At 53.7% G+C, this 7981-nt stretch overlaps 1 pseudogene; it reads right to left on the minus strand.

The window, feature by feature from the left end:
* LOC108315834 overlaps positions 1–873 on the minus strand; it is a 1666-nt pseudogene extending 793 nt beyond the window's left edge.
* Positions 874–7981: the final 7108 nt, after the last annotated feature.

Consider the following 7981-nt stretch of genomic DNA (forward strand, 5'->3'; position numbering starts at 1 on the left):
TGGAGTCTTGTTTTGTCATCCAGGCTGGAGTGCAGTAGCGCAATCTCAGCTCACTGCAAACTCCTCCTCCCGGTGTTCAAGCGATTCTCCTGCCTCAGCCTCCCGAGTAGCTGGGATTAAAGGCACCCATAACCATGCCTGCCTAATTTTTGTATTTTTAGTAGAGACAGGATTTCACCATGTTGGCCAGGCTGGTCTTGAACTCCTGACCTCGTGATCAGCCCGCCTTCGCCTCCCAAAGTGCTGCGATTACAGGCATGAGCTACTGCACCCCACATCATTTTCAATGATGGCGAGGGCTGAGAGGGTGTGTTATCCAATCTTCAGCACACAATGCCACTTGGCAAAGTCGGCTCCATCCGTCTTGTACTGGGCACAGTGCTGAGCACCCATCCAGCTCATGAATGGTGGTCTCACCATTTGTCCCTGCCAGGGGTACCACACTCTTGTCTACCTTGATGCCCACAACACCATCCTTGGATTTGATAACTTGGGGGGCGGGATGCCCATCATCTGCCTTCTGGTAGAGCATCTCATGGAAGAGGATGGCACACCCAATGCAGGGATTCACGCAGTTGTCAGCTATCAGTCGCAGCTGGTGGTAGAAGCGTCAGTTCTCCTTGGTGTTCTCAGTGCCAGTGGACTGCAGCCCTTGGCAATGCTCCCAGTGGACTCACCTGCAGCCGGGACACCCTTGCCTGGAGCCGCGATGTGGCGAGTGATGTCAGACAGCTTCTTCTGCTTCCAGATCAGTGCTGGATACTGTTAGGGAATGGTGCTGATGGTAGCAAGTTCCTGGCACAGGAGACGGGTGAGTTTGCAGGGTGTGGCGGTGGAGGGCGGCAGGCCAGCGAGTGGACTTGGAGAGGACATGGCACTCGTCACTGGGACCCCTTCTCCCAGGAATTATTTTTAGCAGCACCCCTCCAGGAAGATGAGGTAGCTCAGTCTGGGCAAACCTGCTGCTTTCTTCTTGGCCTCAGTTTCCACATCTGTCAGCCAAGCAAGAAATCCTGCGTCCTTCTCAAGGAGACCCCTGGTGGACATAGGACACCTCCAACCTGTGCTGCTTCTGCTCCTTGGAGTGTCAGTGCCCTTCTGTGTAGTGGTAGGTGGACGCCAGCCTCACACAGTGGGTAGAGGATCTGGAAACAGCTCAGCTCTGCCCTGAAGGGCTGGAGGCGTGAGCTCCAGGGTTTACAGTGATGGGGCCCAGGAGCCGCCACGTGAGATGAAATTTCAGGGTTGGCAGAGCAGAGGGGTTCTGAGGTCTCTGGCATCAGCCTCATCCTAACCCTGCCTTTGGAATCCCCTCAGACTATGGCTGCAGAGCAAGGGGTGAGCTCTGGTTTGTGAGAGGAGAGCGAGGGGCTGGAGTGGGGCAAAGCCAATAAATGCTTCAGGAGGCAGATCTGGAGTTGGGGGGCCGTGTAGGGACCAGCAGCCCCCATCCTAGAGAGCAGAAAATGCCCAGAGAGCCCCAGGGCACCCCTTAACTGAGCCCTCTAGCCTGGCACCCACAAACTGTGACCCAGATAAGTTCTGTGTGGCCCACATAGTGCTTGTTTTGTAATAAAATATGAATTTGTTGTCAACATTTAACCAACAGGAGATTTCTCATCAAACCTCAGATGTTTAGCTTCTTTTGAGAAATCAGCAGACCTGGAGCCCCTGGGTTGGCCCAGGCAGGGTCTGCTCTCTCTAATTCTCTATCAGCCCTCCCTTCAGTGAGTCCTCAACCCTGAGGAATGTAATGTCCAAGCAGCGACACCTCCCTGACCTTGTAGGCATCAGTGTGTGTCCCCAGCCCTAAGCCATTTATAGCCAGGGAGACTAAGACTCAGAGAGGGGAGAGGACTTGCTCGAGGTCACACAGAACGTGATGTTTGGGTTGCAGGGGGACCCAGGTGTCCTGCTTTCTATGTGTCCCACACCACACTCACAGCCTCTGGAGGAGGGTCTGGGGTCAGGGGTAGGGGAAGGATCTGGCTAGTTATGAGGGGCTCTCTGGAAGGGACTGGTCCAGAGGTGGATTCCTCCGTGCTTGTTCTCATCCCCCCAAACCCCCAGAGGTGGATCAGGCAGATCAGGGCCCCTTGAAGGTAGTGGGGCAGAGGCAGGGCCAGGCTGAGCCCTCTCCTGTGGCTGGCTGTGCCTGCCTCTGCCCCATCACCTTCAAGGGGCCTTGGTCTACCTGATTCACATGCAGGGGCTTAGGGGGATGAGGATGCGCAGTGTGGGGAAGCCTCCCTCCCTGTCCTCCTGAGCTGCTGGGCAGACAGACATCAGCAAAGAAGCCGTGGCAGGCTGTGACCAGGGTGACAAGGGTGCTGGGATAGAGAACGGTGGGATGGGAAGGGGGACCCACCTCAGGGCTGCACCCTGGCGTCAAGGAGATGCCATCTGGGAAGGGTGACCAGGCTGAGGGGCCCCAGTGAAGGCTTGAGGGAGCCTAATGTGGAGGAGGAGCATGGAGGAAGACAGGGAGGCTGGAGTCAAGAGAGCAGGGGAGAGGGAGGAGTGTGTGGCAGAGGCAGGCCAGGAGACATTAGAATCTCGCCATCATCAACAGTGCAATTATCCACCAATTCAGGGACCTTATTTCTCTCTGGTCCTGTTGGCATTTAAAGGCCTACCCAGGACCCCATCTACCCAGACATGAGGGAGCTGGAACAAAGGGGAGGAGGAATGAGGAGAGAGTAAATGTGGAGAAGTGTGCTGGCTGGGCAGGGCCAGTAAGGAGAAGGCCAGGGAGCATGAGAATCTGCTGAGCAAAGATGGCAGCAGCAGCCACCGTGTGCAAATGTTTGACCTGGCTCTGTGATTATGTGCACGACCTCAGGCCCCCCGAACAGCTACCCTACAGATGTCTGTGCAATTATTAACCCATACGAGGGACAGAAGCTCAGAATGGTTAAGTTGCCCAAAGTCGTACAGCTAGCAAGTGGGGAGCATGGTGACATCCTGGCCTTCTGCCTTCTGGTCCAGCATTCCACCCCGTGGGGGCGGGTGAAGAAGCTGGGAGGATTGAGGCTGGGGCAGCTTCAAGGGCCTCAGGTCTCAGGTGAGTCATTTCTCTATTTCTGGGTGACAGAACCAGTTTGGGCAGGCAGATGGGAGCATCTAGCCAAGGATGCTGGCCAAGGCTCTGGCTAGCCGCCGGCCACCCAACTCAGGAGAGGTTGTCCACTTCCGGGAACTTCTGGGCAGCCAGCCACAGCCTCAGAAGGCAGGACTCCTTCCAGACCCCACACACTGGTAGACACTGCTCACTGTCTCTCCCCTGCACCTGGCCAGCAGCTCTGGGCCCAGTTGCACAGCATTCAGGACCCACAGCCTGGCAGAGGCCTCCCGCCCTCCTTGGCTCCCTTCTTGGAGGTTCCTAGAAGGAGGAAAGGGGCTCTTTTGCAAAGAGGAAAGAGTTTTCTGTCACCCTAAGACCCATCTCCAATGGTGGGTACCAGCAGCCCTCTCCTCTCTGTCTCCTCTCCCTGCTCCCACAGCCACCCCCTTATTGAATGATCTGTGTTAATAGTAGTAGTAATAACAGTCACTAGCAAATTGAATTGTGTCTCTACCGTAGTGTGGTACCAGGGATTGTGTGTTTCAACTCTCACAGGCCCCTCTGAAGCAGCCACCTGTGGCTCTATTCTCAGAGAGTGGAGGCAGCGAGGTGCCTAAGTTCAACTTCCCGCTCCATCCTGTATGCTCTATGTCCTTAAGCAGTTGGTACAGCCTCTCTGAGCTTCAATTTCCTCATGCACAGAAAGGGAGTGATATTTTCTGTACTGGATAAATGCTGTGTGTCAACTTGGCAAGGCTATGGTGCCCATTGTTTGGTTAAATACTAGCCTAGGCTGGGCGTGGTGGTTCACGTTTGTAATCCCAGCACTTTGGGAGGCCAAGGCAGGAAGATCACCAGAGGTTGGGAGTTGAAGACCAGCCTGGCCAACATGGTGAAACCCTGTCTCTAGTAAAAATACAAAAATTAGCTGGGCGTGGTGGTGGGTGCCTGTAGTCCCAGCTACTCGGGAGGCTGAGGCAGGAGAATCTCTTGAACCCGGGAGGCAGAGGTTGCAGTGAGCCCGAGATCATACCACTGCACTCCAGCCTCGGTGACAGTGAGACTCCATCTCAAAAAAAAAAAAAAACAATACTAGTCGAGATGTTCCTGGGAAGATATTTTGTACATGTAATTAATATCTACAACCAGTCGACTTTAAGTAAAGGAGATTATCAACAATGTGGGCCTCAATCAATCAACCAAAGGCCTTCAGACCAAAAACCAAGGTTTCCTAGAAAAGGAGAACTGCTGCCGCAAGATGTAACGTAGAAATATTGCCTGAGTTTCCAGCCAGCCAGCCTGCCCTACCAAGTTCTGACTTACCAGAACTTGGCTTACAGTCATGTAAGCCAATTCCTTAAAATCCATCTCTCTCTCTCTTTCCTGTTGGTTCTGTTTATCTGGAGAACCCTGACATACTTTCCACACAAGGTCAATGAGATACTGCTGCTGTGATTGGTGGAGGAAACTCTTCCTGGAAACAGCATGCAGGTAATATTAGCTGTGGGCTACAGATGAGGCCTCGGGAAGGTGACTTGTCCAAAGTTTCAGAGCTGGAGTCAGGATGTAAGCTGGGCCTGCCTACCAGCAGCTGCACCTCAATCACTGGGTCCTTACCTTGTCACCCACTATGTCAAGACCCTCGGACCAAGCTGCCTAAAGGGCTACTGGTAGCACCCTCTCTCCAGGACTTGCCTTTGAATTTAATTAAAACCCTCAGTCCTTGGTGTGGGAAGTGAAACCAGAGGCCATTGAGTCCCCCATTGACACTGAGTTAACAGATTCTTGTGCAAGACTAGCAGGCTTGTGATGCCAACACCAACGTTCACCTGCCTTAGAATTGTCACGGCCTTGCTGGGGCCTTTGGAGTTGAGAGTGAAATCAGCAAAGGAAAGCTAAGTAACAACCCCTTACCTTGGGGAAGCCTTCTTAGCCCCGCCCCTCACTCTGCAGACCTAGTAAGCCTTAGCTTTGCAGCATAAACCTGGGATCTGCAGTGCAGAAGCCTGTGGGGTCCAGATAGGTGAGGACAGTGGGTACCCTGGACCCCTGGGCTGAAGGACAGACACATTTCAGCTCTGGCCATTGTTATCCCTAGAAACAGAGCCTGGTGTGTCCAGGCCTTCTTCCTGTATTTCTAGAAGAGATTCATATCCAGATTTTTTTTTAAGAGACATGGGGGCTGAGTACAGTGGCTCATACCTGTAATCCCAGCACTTTGAGAGGCCAAGGTGGGTGACGAGGTCAGGAGTTGGAGCCAGGCCCAGCCATATGGTGAAATGGATATCCAAATGGATAAATAGGCTTTTTTGATTCAGCAAATGCTTACTGTGTACCTACTGTTTGCCTGGTGTTGAACTAGGTTCTGGGATGGCAGCTATGAACAAGGCAGATGTAGTCCCTGTTCTCGCAGAGTGGGCACTCTGGCGGGGGAGACAGATGTCCAGAAGAACATGCCATCCAGACACACAATCATGTTAGGGTGAGAGCTCACGTGGTGCTCTGAGTGTCAAGGACAGAGCCTGCTCCATTTGGAGGCTTGGAGAGGCCTCTCTGAGGAGGGGACGTTCAGGGTGAGCTCTGAAGGAGAAAGAGCCAACTGGGCAATGACTGGGGGTGGAGCAGGCCAGGAGCTGACCAGGGTCCCAGGCTGGGGGATCTAGTGCCACACTCTTGGCCACCTCCAGCTCTGGCCACTATGCTTTGGAATATGAGAGGGTTGGAAATATCACCCATTCATGCCCAGTGCCAAGGAGGTGTTGGATAGATCTAATTATGATTACTATTATCATGACTGAAATGTCAGCAAGGAGACATGGCAGAGAAGTTGGGAGGTTGTGGGCAGCCTGGGAAGCTGGGCTCCAGGCCCCCTTGGGAAGGGACAGTATAGAGGAGCTGGAAGGCCATAGTCGTCCAAGGCCTCAGGGAAGTTGCAAAATCTGGTGTAGCTGGTGGGAAGGGGGCATGGGGGCAGCTAAGGCAATCTGGGCCCAACTGAAGGGACCCTGAGAACCACCCCAAGGGATGGGTCATATTCTGTGGGCTTTGGGATTAGAGGACAGCTCTGAAGCCTTGGGGCTCAACTCCGGCTCATTAGGGTGATGGTGCCAGACCCAGCCTGGGGTTGGGGGAAGGCAGCCACAGTGTTTACCCAACCTCCAGAGCCCATCCGGCTTGATGCAGTGGCATGGTTGTGACACCCCTGAGTGCTTCCCTCAGCTAACGGCCATCAGCCCACCCAGCCTCCAGGTTCCTCTTTGCTGAGCCGCCCACACCGAGGTCCACTGGGACTGTGCCTTCATTTCTCTGACCCAGGGAGTTGGAGAAGTTTAGCAGGGTTGGTGGCTCACAAGAGGTATCTAGTGGGTGAGCATTTGTTGAATGAATGAACATATGAATAAACACATGAATGAGTAGAGTGGGCAAATAAACGAGGATTATCCGTGAACTATGTGCAAGTGAGTATGTGTGGGTGAGTCGTTAGGCCCCAAAGATAGGGCCATTTGTGGGCCCAGAGATGGGGCCATTCGTGGGCAGGTTGTGTCAGCAGAGAGGCGAGTGTGGAAAGCTAGGGGCAGACGGCTGGTCAGCAGATGGCCTGGAGAGAGCCAGGGGAAACGGAGTGAGGCCATTTACTAGGTACCCAGTTGAGCCAGACGGGCATCTTCGGGAGCCTTCCTGGTGTGTAAGTGCTCATGTCCCGACACTGTGCCACTCCACTGCCACCCACGCATATGCAAGCTCCCATGGGCCCTCCCCAATGGCTTTTTCTAAGCTCACCCTGGGACAGGCCACCTCCGATCTCAGGCTGGTCTGTGGACTGTGTGGTCAGGAGTCAGCTGAAGCCCCTTGAAGCTGAGCTGGGTAGAGCCTGCAGGACAGACCCCTATTCCCCCTCCTGATTCCTCTCCCACTCTCTTCCCTGGCCACCACATCAGAAGATGACCAGAGCTGTGCAGCAGAAGGGCTGTCACTCTACATTTCTGTAACCACATTTAGAAAATCATTTTCCACAACCTGCCTGGTCTTAGCAGACAGAAAACTGCTGGCCACTCTGAAGTGACATTTCAAGTTTGGAAGTTCTTAGGACCTAGTGTCTCTCAGCGCAGCCTGTTGGTCACATTCCTAGGTGTACACCCTACATATCTCTCAAACAGATGCATAATCCCAGGCCCACAGGTGCCCAGAGTCACGAACACCCTTTGGACATGGCCACATGCTCAACTGCTCTGGTCAGAGGAGCAGCAGCACCTTGTTACAGGTAGATACATGGTGTAGTCACAGTGTGGCCCGGGGCTGTGACATTGTCACAGAGGCACACATGTGCAGCCATGGTGTGCCATGATTGGGATGTCATCATACACGGGGTCACACACATGGGCTGAGCTGTGCAGGGCCACAGGGTTGCTCTGCTTCACCCCTCACCTCCACCTCCCTACCACAAGTATGGCCTGGCTCCCTGGGATCATGATCCCTTCCCCTGCACTCATTCCCGATGAAGTCAGGTCCATCACGAGCCCCTGACTGGCTCTCCCTCTGCCTGCCTCCTCTGTGGCCATCTTGCTCATCCTGTGGTCTGTCCCAATGGCTCTGTACACCCCTGAGAACTATTAAACTGACCAGAGCATGGACTAGGGAGAACCTGAGGGCATGAGAGCCAAGCTGTGTGACCATAACAGTCCTGTCTGCTTTCGGACCTCAGATTCTCCACTTGTTTTTTAAAAAAAGTCATTGATATATAATAGTTGTACATGTTCTCCACCTGTTAATAGAAGCATAGACCTGGTGATTCCAAGTCTCTTCTGGCACCCCTGATGGGGAAAGCTGTGGTTCTGTGGCCCCTCTGCCATTTCCTGGACCATCTGGCTTCTGCTTCACTTGAACTTTATGGGCCAGATGCCTCTTGCTAATGAATGG

Source organism: Cebus imitator, unplaced genomic scaffold (assembly GCF_001604975.1).
Source record: "Cebus imitator isolate Cc_AM_T3 unplaced genomic scaffold, Cebus_imitator-1.0 Scaffold0, whole genome shotgun sequence".
Lineage (NCBI taxonomy): Eukaryota > Metazoa > Chordata > Mammalia > Primates > Cebidae > Cebus > Cebus imitator.